The sequence below is a fragment of the Coenobita brevimanus genome, chromosome 116 (genome assembly GCF_032717465.1).
Source record: "Coenobita brevimanus isolate Jiangsu-jjx chromosome 116, ASM3271746v2, whole genome shotgun sequence".
NCBI lineage: Eukaryota > Metazoa > Arthropoda > Malacostraca > Decapoda > Coenobitidae > Coenobita > Coenobita brevimanus.
The window spans coordinates 14,009,887-14,027,386 of record NC_137069.1 but is presented as its reverse complement, the minus strand read 5'-3'; the positions used below and the strand labels follow the sequence as shown (position 1 = coordinate 14,027,386).

Below are 17,500 nucleotides of genomic sequence, written 5' to 3'. Positions count from 1 at the left end.
GCTGGCAAGACTTGTTTAATGAGAAAGTCACTCAGATTTAACAGAATCAACAAAGAAGCATTTGTGAATAATATTATGCAAAGAGTACCTAATGAAGATTATTTAAATGTTGATGCTTTTGAGAAGCGCATCACTGACGCTTTATACTCGTGTGCGGAGGACAATGTAGGCAGGGTAGACAGAGCAGTAGAGATAGGTGGTAGCAATCTTGGTAGGTGGGAGAGGCTGCTGGATGACGCTGATGACGCAAGAGTGTGGAGAGCAATTGATTGGAAAGGACACTTTAACATGGACAGACCTGATGAAATCTTGTGCTCCAGTGATGAGGATTTTAAATTCCATTTTGAGTCTGTGCTCAACAGAGAGGATGTGAACAATGAGGTTGTAGATGAGGTGACAACTGATGTCACTATCCCCGTACTGGATGAGCCCATCTCGCCCGCACAGGTGCACCAACAAGTAAAGAAAATAAAGCCTGATAAAGCGTGTGGGCCAGACGGTCTCCCCCCGGGTGTGTTGACTCTACTCCCAGCGCAGTGGATACTTGCTATTACAACGTTATTTAACAATGTGTTTTTCTCTGGTTTGTATCCTAGCTCATGGAAGAGGGCAAAAATGTTCACTATTTTTAAGAAGGGAAACAGAGGAGACCCTAATAATTATAGTGGAATCATTGTCATAAATTGCATAGCTAAACTATATGACACGGTGTTATGTGAGCGGTTAGGAAGATGGTTTAGTCCTTTCAGGGAACAGGCAGGAGCGCAAAAGAACCGCGGTTGTACGGAACATATAGTTACTTTGCGCCTCCTTACTGATACTGCAAAGAGAAAGAAACTAAAACTTTTTGTAACATTTATAGATTTTTCTAAGGCGTATGATTTAGTTCCGAGACGAAAGTTGTTTTCAGTTCTAAAGAGGTTAGGTTGTGGCGTGGTGATGCTAGCAGCAATAGCAGCGATGTACCGGGTAACGGAGAGTATTGTGGGCGCTGCCGTCATGACTGCTACAGTAGGTGTTAGGCAAGGATCTCCGACCTCATGCCTCTTATTTGTACTCTTTGTCAATGAATTGATAAAGGTAATGAAGGAGAAATGTCACCCAGAAGGATTTCTACAATGGTTACACATCCTAGTCATGATGGACGATACTGTGTTGCTTTCAACAAGCAGAGATAGCATGATACGGAAACTAGAGATAACATACCAATACTGTCAAGATTATGGGATGAAGATAAACAGTAGTATGACTAAATTTTTTGTGATAAATGGCGAGGATGGGGACGCGGAGCCGATCTACGAGGGGGACATGGTTATTGAGCAATGTTCTAGTTACGTGTACTTAGGCTCACCCTTCACGAGTGATGGCTCCGTGTCCTCAGCCGTTCAGCTGCATGCAAAAAACAAGCTATGTCATGTTTTGAAATATGTGTTTTTTGTAAATAAGAATAATGATGTCCCGTTTATTGTAAAAAGGAGAGTGTTTGAAGCAGCCTTGATTTCATCCCTAATGTACGGTTGTGAGTCATGGGTTGGTGGTGACGTTAAACCTGTCATTAAACTTTACAACTGGGCATTGAAACAATTGTTGGGAGTGAAAAGGTCGACATCCAACTTTGTGTGCTATGCTGAGGCGGGCTATCCGACACCTCAGGACTTTATTAAGTGGTCCCAACACAAGTTTTTTCATAGAATGTGGTTAGAGAGATCTGTTATGCATGACGATCCGCTGTCACTTGCCATCAGAATTACCACTGACGCAAGGACGCACACAGGGAAAATTGTTAAGAAGTTCATTCAGAATGAAGTCTCCGGCAAATCTTCCTTAATTGTTAATGTTCACAATATGATTACAGACTCAGTTGCATCTAGGTGTCGTGTTTATAGATAAATTAATCCTGACTTTGTATTACATGATATATATAAAACAAAACACTTGGTCAGCGAGTCGCATCGTATGTCATTCACAAGATTCCGTGTGTGTGGCCACAGCTTGGCGGTGGAGACTGGTAGGTGGAACAGGAGGGGGCGTGGTAGTCTTCCCATTGAGGAGAGATTATGTATCTGTGGTCTTATTCAAACAGAGAGACATGTGGTAGAGGTGTGCCCTTTAACAAAGGATATCAGAGAACAATATAATTTTAGGAGAATGGCGGATCTTTTCGGAGAAGCTTTTACTCTTGAAAAACCATGCAAAGTAATTCATGATATCTTAATGGTGTATCATTAACGTTTGTCAGCTGATTCATCATTTGTTTTGTTATTGTAATTGCTTAGATACCGGTAAGTCTTTTGGCTGTATTTTGATGAATTATTTTGTGGACTATGGCTGTGTAGTATTGTGAATTTGTGATAATCTTTTGTACAAATTATACACATAAATGTTTTTGTGATTGTGTATATGAGAATATATTGTAAGATGTGGTCAATAAACTATCTATCTGTCTATCTATCTGCCTAATATTTCTCACCTCCAACCTTATTTATTCTCTCTCTCTCTCTCTCTCTCTCTCTCTCTCTCTCTCTCTCTCTCTCTCTCATTCTTATATTCCTCCTCCCACGCATTCTTTCCTCCATCTGAGTGTCCTCCCTTGCAATTTACTCTCCCTCGCGTATCTATCCTTACTCTCTCTCTCTCTCTCTCTCTCTCTCTCTCTCTCTCTCTCTCTCTCACACACACACACACACACACACACACACACACCAGGCCCAACACTGTCACTGACGCCTACACATAAGTAATGGAACAGTTCTATAATATTTGTCATGAAATGCAACGGAAACAAGAAGACATTTATACCGCTTAATGCACCTTTGGAAAGAGTATGGGTTTTTTATGCATACTTTTACCGCTAACCTGGTTTATGTAAGACCTGTCCTTCTTCTGAGTGTCCACAGAGGGAGAACTGGAGAGAGGTGACAAAACCGCCTCCAGGAGAAGAAGTTGAAGGAGGAGGAGGAGGAGGAGGAGGAGGAGAAAAGAAGAAAGAAAAGAAGAAAAAGATGATGATGATGATGATGATGATAATGATGATGATGATGATGATGATGATGATGATGATGATGATGATGAGGAGGAGGAGGAGGAGATGAACAAAAGAAGAGCAGAAGAAGAAGAAGAAGAAGAGCAAAAGATGAAGAAGAAGGGAAAGAGGAAGAAAAAGAAAAGAAAGAAAAAGAATGAGAATAAGAATATGAATAGGAAGGTATATCAAAAGCCTCAGGTGAGAACAAATTTTCCACAGGTAAACATAATCATCTGTGACTGGCAAGAAAAACTTAAAAAAAAAAAAAAAAAAGCCATTAGATAGAAAAATTAATTAAACTCCTTCAGTGATAGACTTCCAAGTAAAAAAAGTCAACTATAGTCCTTTCACCTTAACTTGGTCCAGATTTTTGTCCCTTTGCAGTTTATTTCAAGTAGCTCTGAGGCATGACAATACTGTGGCTCTACATGCTTTTCATAACACCTCTTCGTGACTAGGATCATATTCCATTGTTAATTCCTTCTTACAACTCAGTATTCAGGATGGAGAGAGAGAGAGAGAGAGAGAGAGAGAGAGAGAGAATCAGTTTTAGGTCGTTAGTTTTATAAAAATTATGATTCAATGACGTGACCTTATGCTGACATCTCGACTACTTGGACTGAACTTTTTGGACAAAAGTGAAGATAAAGCCAAGATGAAATCAAGATAAAGCTAAGAAGTCAACGTGAAGTCAAGATGAAGTCATGGTGAAATCATAATGTGAAAGTAAAGATGAAGTCAAGATGAAGTCAAGATGAAGTCAAGGGGATATCAAGATAGTCGAGATAAGGTCAAGATAAAGTCAAGATGAATTCAATGTAAAGTCAAGATGAATTCAATGTAAAGTCAAGATGATGTGAAGGTAAAGGCAAGGTAAAGTCAAGATGAAGTCAAGATGAATTCAATGTAAAGTCAAGATGATGTGAAGGTAAAGGCAAGGTAAAGTCAAGATGAAGTCAAGATGAAGTCAAGATAAGGTAAAAATAAAATAAAGATAATTTAAAGATGAAGTCCAGATAAAGCCACGTGAAATCAAACATCTTGATATGAGGGAGAAGGAGTAATGAAATGAACTGATAAGAGAATGATAAAGAACGAAAGAAAAGAAAAGTGGACGAAGTGGAAGGGAACATGAAAAATTAAGAGACAATGAGAAAAGAGGAGTTAAGAAGAGAAAGACAAGTGAGCTAAAAGGAAGAAGGAAAAAGTGAGCGAAAAGGAAAGGAAAAGGACGAAGATAAGAGGAAATACGAGGCAGGATGACGAAAAAGGGAGGAACTAAAAGAAATAAAAAGAGGAAAGACAAGACGAAGAATTGTGAGAAGGATGAAGGAAAGATGATAGCTGAGTGAAGCCATGTGGAGCTGAAAAACGGTGAGACAGAGTTACACAGAGTTACATAGGTACACAGACCACACAGACCTTACGGTCCCTTCGAGGCGATCCGGCCTTAACACTAATACAGTGCTATAGTTATAGGAGCAGGAGAAAAGGATAGCACAGCAGAAGGCTCTCTCCCCCACCCTCCAGACCCTCCGGCATTTGTCGTACAGGAAACGAGAGAGGAAGTAATACCTTGCAGGAATGAAAAACCTGAAGGAATTTTATAGGATCGGCAGAAAGTAGAAAAATATGGAAAAGGAAAATCTGGGCAAACAGCCACATACTTACTCTACGCAAGCAATTTTCTTTTAATGTTTATATATATAAATATAAATTATATATATATATATATATATATATATATATATATATATATATATATATATATATATAAAGATGAATAGAATGTTTATCTATTATATATACCCTAAAATATTGTCTGTGTCTAATAGACAGATGAATGTAGACACGAATATGCAATAATTGCTCCATCCTAACTAAACGATACCAACTGCGAGGAAATACATGTCCAGTCTCTTTTTAAATATATTTATGGTACCACTCTCAATCACATTCCCAGGGAGTTTATTCCATTCACTTACAACAAAGTAAGTGAAGAAGTTTTTGGTTGTATCAAGATTAGCCCTCCTTGCTTGCAAGGAGAGAGAGAGAGAGAGAGAGAGAGAGAGAGAGAGAGAGAGAGAGAGAGAGAGAGAGAGAGAGAGAGAGAGAGAGAGAGAGAGAGAGATCCAAAAATAACACACACACACACACACACACACACACACACACATACAGAAGAGAGAGAGAGAGAGAGAGAGAGAGAGAGAGAGAGAGAGAGAGAGAGAGAGAGAGAGAGAGAGATCCAGAACTAACGAAACACAAAAGAGAGAGAAAAAAAGGTTGCGACCGGAAAGAAGTGAGCGATAGAAAAAAAAAGTCAGACAAATGATAACGAAGAAAGACAGTGAAAAAAAGTGAGAGAAAGTAATTAACAGGAAGAGGGAGAGGACGACACAGAAAACTGACGAGAAAAACAACGTATAATGAGACACCAAACGAGAGAGAGAGAGAGAGAGAGAGAGAGAGAGAGAGAGAGAGAGAAACTTCAATTAAACTCTACTTAACACGACCGAAAATCCTGATCTGTGTCGTCCAGAAAGCTTTTTATGGTTTTAGAGAGAGAGAGAGAGAGAGAGAGAGAGAGAGAGAGAGAGAGAGAGAGAAAGAGAGAGAGAGGAAGCCAAAAAGATACATAAAAAAAAAAGCATCGTAAAATAAGCAAAAAATAAAATACAAAGACAATCCAGAAGATACAGAAAATGGATAAAGAAAATGGGGTCCGGGACAGCAGGCATAACTAAACCAAACTATCAGCCTCTTTGGACATCTAGGTACGATTTTCTGCTAAACTGGGTAGGGGCTCCGTTCCCTGACTCCCTCCCTGTGTGTGTGTGTGTGTGTGTGTGTGTGTGTGTGTGTGTGTGTGTGTGCCAGTTAAAGTAATAAGGTTTTTGTGCGACATAAAGTAGATAATGATAATAGTCCGTGTTCTGTAGCCTCTCTCTCTCTCTCTCTCTCTCTCTCTCTCTCTTGGGTCTTTTCTTCGATCCAGTTGTGCATTATCAAACCTCCCATTATTAAACTCTCTCTCTCTCTCTCTCTCTCTCTCTCCTTTTCATAACAGCAAAGATCAAATCACAATCATTGAGTTTCCGACCCAAAATTATGATGTGCTATCTCACTCCTCCACATTTCCACAAGCAGGGAGTTAGGTGGGTTAGGCTAGGTTAGGTTGGGTTAGGTTAGGTTAGGTTTGGTTAGGTTAGGTTAGGTTTGGTTACGTTAGGTTAGGTTAGGTTTGGTTAGGTTAGGTTAGGTCAGGTTAGGTTAGGTTAGGTTGGGTTAGGTTAGGTTAAGTTAGGCTACGTTACGCTATACAAAGGAAGGTTGGGAAGGATTGGCTGAGAGACGTTAGGTGAGGTTAGGTGAGATCAGGGAAGGTCACGTAAAGTTAGATTAAGGTAGGTCAGGGAAGGTTAGGTAAAGGTAAGTTAATTAGAATAATGATGGGAAAGGTTAGGTAAAGGTAAATTAATTAATAAATGATGGGAAAGGTGAGTTAAAGGTAAATTAATTAATAAATGATGGGAAAGGTGAGGTAAAGGTAAGTTAATTAATAAATGATGGGAAAGGTTAGGTAAGTTAATTAATAAATGATGGGAAAGGTTAGGTAAAGGTAAGTTAATTAATAAATGATGGAAAATGTTAGGTTACTTGAAGGTAAAGCTTGAAAAACGGGACATGTTGGTGATGAAAATGTTTGCCAAAAATATAAACAAATACGATAGGAGACAAATACGTAAAATAAATATATATATATATATATATATATATATATATATATATATATATATATATATATATGTATACCGGTACTTAAGAGACAAATGATTAACTGATATATTAAATTCCTGTCAGTAAAAACTAGACGTGAATTAAAATGAGCATATGCCAGTGACTGGGATTAAAGACATTGCAAGATAATGAAGGCTGCAGTTCATGAGAGAGGGAGGTGAAAAAGGACATGAAATTGCCTGTGTGTAATCAGAGAGAGAGAGAGAGAGAAAAAAAAAAAAGTAAGTGTGGGAGGTAGAACTAGTAATGAAACTAAATAGCGTAAAAATGGGGATAGAGGAAAGGCAAGGATGTGAGAGAGAGAGAGAGAGAGAGAGAGAGAGAGAGAGAGAGAGAGAGAGAGAGAGAGAGAGAGAGAGAGAGAGAGATGAGTATCCAATCAGTATGTCTTTATTTTACCAGGTAAACTGGAATTTTGAGTTTAACAAAATCCCTAAAACGTAACGCCCCACAACAAATAAATAAATAAAAGGAAATTGAGAAATATTATGTTAGGAGTCCGACAGTGATGAAAAAGATAAAATAATTCTTGGAGGGGGGAACAGAGGAGAGTAGAGGATATAATCAGTACGATCCAAAAGCATAAATGGATGTGGGCAGGTCACGTCCTTCGTAGAACAGATAACAGATGGACAACCAGGGTAACTGAGTGGCAGCTCAGAGATGGAGTGAGAGGAAGAGGCAGAGAGAGAACAAGATGGAGAGATGGAGTGAGAGGAAGAGGCAGACAGAGAACAAGATAAGAGATGGAGTGAGAGGAAGAGGCTGACAGAGGACGAGATGGTGAGAGGAAATTCGGATATTTGCTGGGAATGGATGGAACAGGCTAACATGCAATAGGTCAGAAAGAAGAACGACGGGAGGGACCGTCTTGCAGTAAACGGTTTCAGGATGTTGGTGATGATGATGATGATGGAAGGAGGAGAAGGAGGAGGATAATGATGTGGGAAATACCGTCCTACAGTAGACGTTTTCAGTTTGTTGTTGATGATGAAGACTGATAATGATTATTATTATTATTATTATTATTAATACCAGTTTAACATCGACATATCCTAAGGTAGGTAACAATGCCGACAAAACATAATACGAATATCACACAAGACAACATTAACACAGAAACAGGCAAAATAATTCGCCAAGGAAGAGGTGTTACGGTGTCTCCACACCAATAAAAATTCGACTCACTCTTTGGATATGCTAACACCAAGTACTTATAAATTGGTAATGACTTTTTTTTTTTTGCTTCCAAGAGCAAAAATGGCCACGACTGAAAAGACGACGAGATCATTTCGGGAAGACCATGTATGAAAGTCCAATGTCATTTCTACTAAAAGGGGGAGGTGTGTATGTATCGGCACACACACACACACACACACACACACACACACACACACACACACACACACACACACACAGACCTAAGTGTCCATTAGACGGCTAGAGCTGGTGGTGAAGGCTTGTGTGGATGGTTTCGTTATTTCTCACGTGTGTGTGTGTGTGTGTGTGTGTGTGAGAGAGAGAGAGAGAGAGAGAGAGAGAGAGAGTCAACATATAGGTCTTACACTGATGATGATGATGATGACGATGATGATGATGATGATGAGGAGGAGGAGGAGGAGGAGATGGTGGTGGTGGAGGAGGAGAGGGAGAACGATGATGATGGCGACGACGACAACGATGATGGTGATTATGATGATGATGATGATGTGTTTTCTGAGTATTTCGAACTTAATTACACACACACACACACACACACACACACACACACACACACACACACACACACACACACACTGAATGGCTGTGGACGTAGTACTCGAACCAATTCTTATATAATCCCAAATCTTACCTACTTAGGGGGATGAATGCAGTCTCTCTCTCTCTCTCTCTCTCTCTCTCTCTCTCTCTCTCTCCAGCTTTACCCTCCCGTAGCTTTAGTCAGATAAATGCCTCTCTCTATTACACGCTCCTCAATGCTGCCTGGCTTTATTGTGGCAGTAAAGAGAGAGAGAGAGAGAGAGAGAGAGAGAGAGAGAGAGAGAGCGCTTTACGGCTACGAGGTGGTCCGGCCTTAAGACAATTAGAAAGTCTTACTCTATTATCTGCAGTAAAAGAAAAGGAAAATACAATGAGAGAGAGAGAGAGAGAGAGAGAGAGAGAGAGAGAGAGAGAGAGAGAGAGAGAGAGAGAGAGAGAAATAATACAAGACTGCGAATGTTTACAATGTATTAATAAAATGATTAGCTAATTTGTCTTATACTCGTACTTGCGGTCTTCCATAGTCTGTCTGTGTCTGTCTGTCTGTCTGTCTGTCTCTGTCTCTGTCTCTCTCTCTCTCTCTCTCTCTCTCTCTCAAAATACCGCAATACCAGCAACATCGATAAAAAAAAAAAGAGCCCAAGGTAAACCCAGTGAAATACAAAGCCAGTGAAATAGTGAAAATAAAGCCACTAACTAAAGCCAGTAATAGCAAAATCACTGAGAAAGAGCTAGTGTTTCAATAAAGCCAGTGAGGCATATCTAACGGAAAAATAAATCCACACAGACTAAACAGAAAATGTAGTTAGTAAGACAGTCTGGGTCAATAAAATCAGTGAGTCAGTACAACAGGAAAAATTACTAAAGTGTGCCAATAAATCCAAGAAAATAGATTTAGTTAATAAGACCACAAAAATAACTTCAGTGAGTCAATAACACGACGAAAGTGCCTTCAGTGCGCTAATAAAGTCAGACAATATGCCAGGAAAAAAGTTAGTCAATAAAGCCAGTGCGATAAGCCACAGAGGTTACGTCACTGTCAATAAAGCCAGTTAAGACAGTAAAGCCTCCGTAAATATAGTCAGTACGAGGCTTGGTGTGGCTTTACAGAGGGTGTGTGAGTGGTTCCGTAGTGAGTGATGTAATATAGTAATAAAGCAATAAAACAATAATTTAGTACAGTGCCCAGGTAAAGTCAGTGAGATAAAACCACAGTGAAGTCAGAGAGCATAAAGCCACCGTAGATAGAGCATGTGTGAGGCTTGGCAGTGCGTGGCTTTGCAGGGAGTGGGAGATTGATAAGATAAAGCCAGTTACAGAAAGCCACCTACACAATAAAGCCAAGAAAAGGACATTAAGGCAGTGGCATAGATGGTAAAGCCAGTGAAATACAGCGATCTATCAAAGCCACCGTCAAAAAAAGCCAGCAGGGGTGGCTTTACAGGGATGGTTAGTTGGTTGGCGAGTTAATGTGAGACTAAGAGACAGGAAGGGACCAACAAAACCACCACAAGTAAAGCCACAGCAAATAAAAAAATAGCAAAAAGCCAGTCAGATAGAGAAAAGCCAGTGAGATACAGTGAGGTAATGCCAGTGGTCAAGTAACCAATGTAAGAAATCTGTCGAGACAACCTTTCAAGTGAAATTGTAAAGCCAGTGAAACATACACGTGTTGTAAAATGAAGGCAGTCAGTAAAGCCAGCATAAAGCCACAACAAAGTCAATGAGAGACAGCTTTACAGGGAGAGTTGAGTTGGGTTGGGTTGGGTTGGGTTCGGTTGGCGTAATAATAAGATTGGCGGCGATTTTCCTTCCCAATAAAGCCAGAATAAAGCCACAATAATGCCAGTGTGAGGTGGCTTTACAAGGAGTAGTTGGTTTGGGTGGGTTGGCGAAATATTAAATTCCTCACTCTAAGCCACAGTAAAGCCAGAAAAAAGGCCAGTGAGAGGTGGCTTCACTAGGTTGGGTTGGAAGTGTTGGCGTAATAATATCAGCCACATTTTTCATTCCCAATAAAGTCACGATGAAGCCACAGTGAAGCCAAAATAAAGAGAATAAAACCAAATAAAGCCAGAATAAAGCCAGTGAGAGGTGGCTATACTGGGATGGGTTGGGTGAGTTGGTGTAGTAGTAAGATCAGCCACGTTTTTACTTGTCAGTAAAGCCATAATAAAGCCAGTGAGGGGTGGCTTTACTGGGGTGGGTTGGGTGGGTACGCGTAACAATAAGATCAGCCACGTTCTTCTCGGCCGTGTAAATGACCAGAAAATGGAATCCACCCAGGATGCTGTTTACCTTAATTACCCACACTGTGGTGGTTGTCATTATGGTGGTTGTTGTTGTGGTTGCTGTGGTGGTGGAGATGGTGATGATGGTGGTGTTGCTGTCTATTGAAAATATAATAAAAATCACCATGAACATCATTATCATTGCCTCTACCTCACGTTATCATAAACATCATCATCATAATCTCATATCTAACAACCATCACAATAACCTTACTAATACACAGCAATGATAGCCATCACACACACACACACACACACACACACACACACACACACACACACACACACACACACACACACACACACACATTTTTGATCTTTACATTAATTCACGCACCAGTATAACAAAATAAGTCCAAATTTTGTGCATTTGTAATAGTAAAGAAAATTTTTCCTTATTTGTTTTATTTACTACCATTGTTAATGGAGTTGTCTATTTTGGTTTGGGAATGTAAAGGAAGTTCTATTAATAATAATAATAATAATGATAATAATAATAATAATAATAATAATAATAATTTTTATTATTATTATTATTATTATTAGTAGTAGTAGTTGTTGTTGTTGTTGTTGTAGCAGTAGTAGTATTACTGTAGTAGTGTTGCCGCTTTTGTTGTTGTTGCTATTACTGCTGCAATTATTATTATTAATATTATTATTATTATTATTTATATTATCACTGATGAGAGAGTTGAAGTACCTGGGTGCAGTGAAAGAAAAGAGAGGCAAATGTGCAAAAGCAAGTGCAAAGTAGAGTGGCACAGGGAAGGAAAGTGGATGGTGCTATGAAAGCCGTGATAAGAAGCAGAGGTCTGAGTACGACGGCTGCTAGGGACCTGCAGGAAGGATGTTTACGAGTGCTGACTCTAACATATGGGTGTGGGACTATGGCATGACATGGAAAGAAGTCAGGAGTAAGCACAGTGCAGATGGGACTGGTGAGGAATGTGCAGTGTGTGGGGAGTGGATAGGATTAGGAACACTGTAGTGTGATCCATGAAATTTATAAAAGATGAAGGTAAGGAAGACCTTGGGCACCAGAGTTGAAGAGGGTGTGCTATGGTATGGGCAGGTGGAAAGAACGGATGTGAATAGACGTGGTAGAGCTAGAAAAAAGTGGATAGATATGGTAAATGAATGTCTGAGAAAGAGAGATATAGGAGATAAAGAGAACAGGGAACTGACAGGCGATCGAGCTGGCTGGATAAATTTTGTGCAAAGGAGTGTATGACCAGGATTTGGTATCATATTTTAACCTGAGAGTCATCGGGTTGACTTTATCAGATAGGTAAGTGTGAAGCCAGGTGTGGTGTTCTTTTTGACCTATCAGGTGAAGCTAGGATTCCGGGGGCTTGAACAGTGAGTGAATGGGAGTGTGGCTCCTTCAGCTAGGCAAATTTTGGTTAGTATCTCGTTCAATTTTCTCTCTCTCTCTGGACCTAACCTCACCCCACCTTGGGATGGGAATGGAGGTCTTGATGATGATGATAACGATGATGATGATGATGATGATGAATTTTGACTGTCATGTGATACGCTGCCGATATTGAGAGTTTAATATATCCTTATGTTCTGTGCAATCATTATTTCTCTCTCTCTCTCTCTCTCTCTCTCTCTCTCTGTTGTATATTACCTTTTTTTCTTTTCACATATTCCTTCAGTTCTGCTCTCTCTCTCTCTCTCTCTCTCTCTCTCTCTCTCTCTCTCACCCCTTGTCCCCTAAATAAATGACTAGCTTTACCTGAATAACTTCGCCTTGAAGAAACACGAATAAAAAATGAATTTAAAAATTGAAAATATCTCATTCGTTGTCCCGTTTGGAAGCATAATTTTTTGAGGGAGTTTCTTTGAAAGTTTCACCATGGCACTCCTTCAAGAAACTGGGGATAAGCTTTGAGGGAAATCCTCCTCCTCCTCCTCCTCATCATCATCATCATCATCATCATCATCATCATCATCATCATCACCATCATCATCATAACCTCTATTATTGTCATCTATATTGTTGCTGCTGTTGTTGTTACTACTACTACTACTACTACTACTACTACTATTATTATTATTATCATTATCATTGTTATTATTATTATCAATAATTATTTTACCATAAACTGTCATTATCTTTGTCACCATCATCAACAGTAACATCATCGTTATCATTAACGAACCTGTCTATGTAAACAACAACAATTACAACAACCATAATAATAATAATAATAATAATAATAATAATAAACCTGAATATCTCTCTCTCTCTCTCTCTCTCTCTCTCTCTCTCTCTCTCGTATACACATGTTAAATCACCTACTTCCTCTGAATATTCCATACCTCAATATTTGGTACCGGTAGTCATAATCATCATAGTACTCGCGCAGGGACGCTTATTAATATCAATAATCTCTGTGCAGTCATCTAGGAATACTCTGATGATAATTGGCAGACAGACAGACAAACAGAGAAATCGTATTAATTATACAGGCTCTAATATAACCTTGGTCACCTAATGGCGGCTCTGCACGCTGCTCAGTCTCCGGCAGCCTCCCACTTCAGTCCCTTATTCCTGAGGTCACACTCCATGACTTCGTCCCAGGTCTTTTTCAGCCTGCCCTTAGCAACCCTACCCCCAGCGTTCAAACTACTCACTTCCAGCACCCTATTGCCATCCTCCATCCTCTCCACATGCCCAAACTATCACAATCTACCCCTTTTCATCACAACACCAATTTCACTTCATTCCTATCTTTCCTCTCAACTCTTCAATCATAAATCTACCCCCCTCCCCCTCCCCAGGAATCGCATTCAAGGACGCACTACACATATAGCTATTCATTGTCATTTCTGTACATCTGAACCTACGAATATCCTCTAAGTTTACTGCCTAGGTATCGCTATCATGCAACATTACATTACATGCCACATAAAAAGATTTACTGGCACGGAGGGAGAGACAACAGCTCCCTGAACTTCTTCCAACCACTCCTTACGCTAGCCATACAGCTAGCTCCAGCCCCACCTCCAGCACATAATATGCCGCCAAAATAACAAAACTTTTCCACACAATCATGAGACTCACCAGCAAGACCAATCCATTCACGCCTGACAATCTCTACATGCTCTCCCTGACACAGTGAACGCACGAAACCAGTATTATCTCGCAGCCTACCCCTAATAACAATACATCATTTATATAGCCACTTATAACAAATAATGTACTAGATGGAGCTACTTCCCACACCGTTGTGCCAAACTGCACATGGCCACTCACCCTGTGCTTTGACAGTACCGCCACCAGCCTTACATATCATCACTTTTGTTTTATCCACATTTACTCTCAAACCCACATGCCTCATTACGCCTCTCCACTTTCCTAAATCCTTCCTCCGTCTCCCTTTCATTCTCTGCAATCAACACCAAATCATCAGCATACAACAGCTCCCACGGGAGTCCATTTCTGAAGTCACGTGAGAGAGCTTCAAGCACCGTGACAAAAAGAAACTATCTTCCCGCGCTTATGAAAATGAAATTCCCCTTCTCACTCAGTTCTGTGTTCTTCTATATGTGCAATAAAACAGGTCATGGAGGACAGTGTTCAACTGCTTTTAAAGGTCACTGCAACATGATTTTTTTTTTTTTTTTTTTTTTGTATATCAGTGAAATGACCCGCCACTATGAAGGTTTTATGCGCTGGTGTGTGTTTGGTCCGTGCGCTGGTGTTAGGTTCGTGCTCAGGTGTGTGTTTGGTTCGTGGACTGATGATTGTTCTGTTCGTGCGCTGGTGTTTGTTTGGTTCGGGCGCTTGTGTGCTTGGTTCGTGTGCTGGTGTTTGTTCTGTTCGTGCGCTGGTGTTTGTTTGGTTCGTGCGCTGGTGTGTTTCGTTCGTGTGCTGGTGTGTTTGGTTAGCTGGTGTTTATTCGGCTTGTGCACTGGTGTTTATTGTGTCTGGTTCATGCGTTGGTGTTTATTGTGTTTGGTTCGTGCGCTGATGTGTGTGGTTTGTGCGCTGGTGTGTGTTTGGTTCGTTCGCTGGTGTGTGTTTGGTTCGTGCGCTGGTGTGTGTTTGGTTTGTGAGCTGGTGTGTGTTTGGTTCGTGCGCTGGTGTGTGTTTGGTTTGTGAGCTGGTGTTTGTTTGGTTCGTGCGCAGGTGTGTGTTTTGTTCGTGCGCAGGTGTGTGTTTTGTTCGTGCGATGGTGTGTGTTTGGTTTATGCGCTAGTGTTTGGCTCGTGCACTGGTGTTAGTTTGATTCGTCCTCAGAGGTGTTTGTGACAGTGAAAGCAATGAAGTGAAGTTTATCTATCTATTTACCGTATCTATCTATCTATATATCTGTCCATCTATCTATTTATCTATTTATTTAGGGACTGATATTTTAACCACAGTGCAGAGTCTAGAGAAATCGCATTTACTTTTCTGGATAGGAGACCAACGCTTACTTCTCCAGTTTCTTATATATTTTCTTAAGCATTTCCTTGGAGATACAAACAGTCACGGGCAAGAATATAGTTCCAGTTTTCAGTCGAACATTTATGAAACCCTTACCTAATATTCTGAGAGATATACTTAGCTCCGGAGAATACATTACTGTTTTTCTAAAGTTATCGCTCATTGTCTCGTTTTCTATTGTCATGGGGTGTATCGATACTTATGACCGCAAGTATACCTTAGTGCATTTACATTGCGATTTATTCTCTAGTACCGGTACTTACGGCTATTGTTGTATGGCAGGTGATGAACTCGACTTACCTGAAAATAAAAATATATACAATTATTAAGGGGAAAATTTTTAGATTTACTAATATACATGGTAATAATAATAAAGGTAGTAGTAGTAGTAGTAGCAGTAGTAGTAGTGGCAGTAGTAGTAGTAGCAGTAGTAGTAGTAGTAGTAGTAGTAGATGTAACAGTAATAATAATAATAATAATAATAATAATAAACAGCACACACTGCCAAACCGAAAATCTAACTTCTCAAAACATCCACTTGATGATGATGATGATGATGACTGTTATACTACTATTACTCCTATTTTGTACACACATACCAACAAATGACATTTTACTAACACAAGGAATTTTGTTGTAATAACATTTAATAGTAATGTAGGTTATTTACCGCATGAACATTATTTTTATAATATTCATAATTTTATATTCCAAAACTCTCCATTTTCTGAACAATTTTTGGATTCCGATATTTCGAAAAATCGAGTGTGTACAGGATTTTTATTAGTAATAGAAATGGAAATAAATTATATGTGGATTTGTGTAACTGGCTCGGTTAAAACTGTATATGTATGTAGGTAAGTAGGTAGGTTTGTCGGTAGGTAGGTATGTTGGTAGGTAGGTATATCGGTAGGTGTGTATGTATGTATGTACAGTATATGTATGTTTGTATGTAGGTAGGTAGGTATGTAGGTATGTAGGAAGGTATGTATGTATGAATGTATGTAGGTAGGTAGGTAGGTATATACTGCAGGTGTGTAGGAAGGTATGTATGTATGTAAGTCGGTAGGTAGGTAGGTAGGTAGGTATGTGACTCTCGATTCTTGTAATAGGTGAGTCTTGAGTTTTTATTATTATTTTGATAACTGAATAGCAGTAGGAGTTAAAGATGAATACAGGGAGTTGATCTTGATTTATTATCTTCAGAGAAAGTCTTAAGCTGAGCAGTGTATGTATTACAGAGACTTAATACACTAAGTAAGTCTAGTTGGACCCCTCTTCTTGTTCACTCTCTCCACTACCTGTCGGTTCTATAGCTAGCCTCCTTCTGAGCTCAGCTTCCTAAATTCTGGTGTAGCAGGGGTCGTGTCACGTGTGTTACACTGTTGTTGAAATGTTCTAGAAGCCTGTGTGTGAGTATGTGTGTATGCGTGTGTATGGTCACGAGGCGCTGTCGTGTGCCTATAAAGCATTCCCTGAGTTAGAGTATATAAGCATGTTTAGCATTGCTCGATTCTCGCAGACACAATACCTGTCTCATCCTCTGACTTGCTGCTTCTGTCTGTCTGTCTGTCTATCTATCTATATATCTCTTATGATTTGTAATTATAATATGAGTCCTGACAGGTAGGTAGGTAGGTAGGTAGGTAGGTAGGTGTGAATGTATGTAGGTGAGTAGGTATGTCTTTTGTTTATCCATCTGTCTATCTATCTCTTTATCTATCTACCAACATTTGTGTTTTATCTATCTTTATTTGTCTATCTAGCTACCTTTGGTTTTCTCTATCTATCTATCTATCTATCTGTTTATCTATCTATCAGTGTCTGTGTATCTATTAAATACCAATCATTAATAATACAAGTTCTATCCTACATTATAGTCTTCACCACATCATCATCATCATCATCATCCAGAGAGCACTTCATTTTCCCAACTTCCTAACCATCTCTTATTTAATCTCTCTCTCTCTCTCTCTCTCGCTCTCTCTCTCTCTCTCTCTCTCTCTCAGTTAATCCAGTCAGGGAATTTTGGCGTCCATGTCACCATGTTCTCGGCAAGTCAGGTCAGGTCAGGTTACGTGCTCATTATGGCAACCTGTCCCTTGGGCTGCGACGAGGCGAAATTAGGTCACAGTCCAAGGAGAGAGAGAGAGAGAGAGAGAGAGAGAGAGAGAGAGAGAG

At 39.8% G+C, this 17,500-nt stretch overlaps 1 protein-coding gene across 1 annotated transcript in view; it reads left to right on the top strand.

Annotated features, from left to right (window-relative positions):
* LOC145418792 (uncharacterized) overlaps positions 1-17,500 on the top strand; it is a 22,240-nt gene that overhangs the window by 1,751 nt on the left and 2,989 nt on the right. The gene's annotated exons all lie outside the window — the stretch shown is intronic.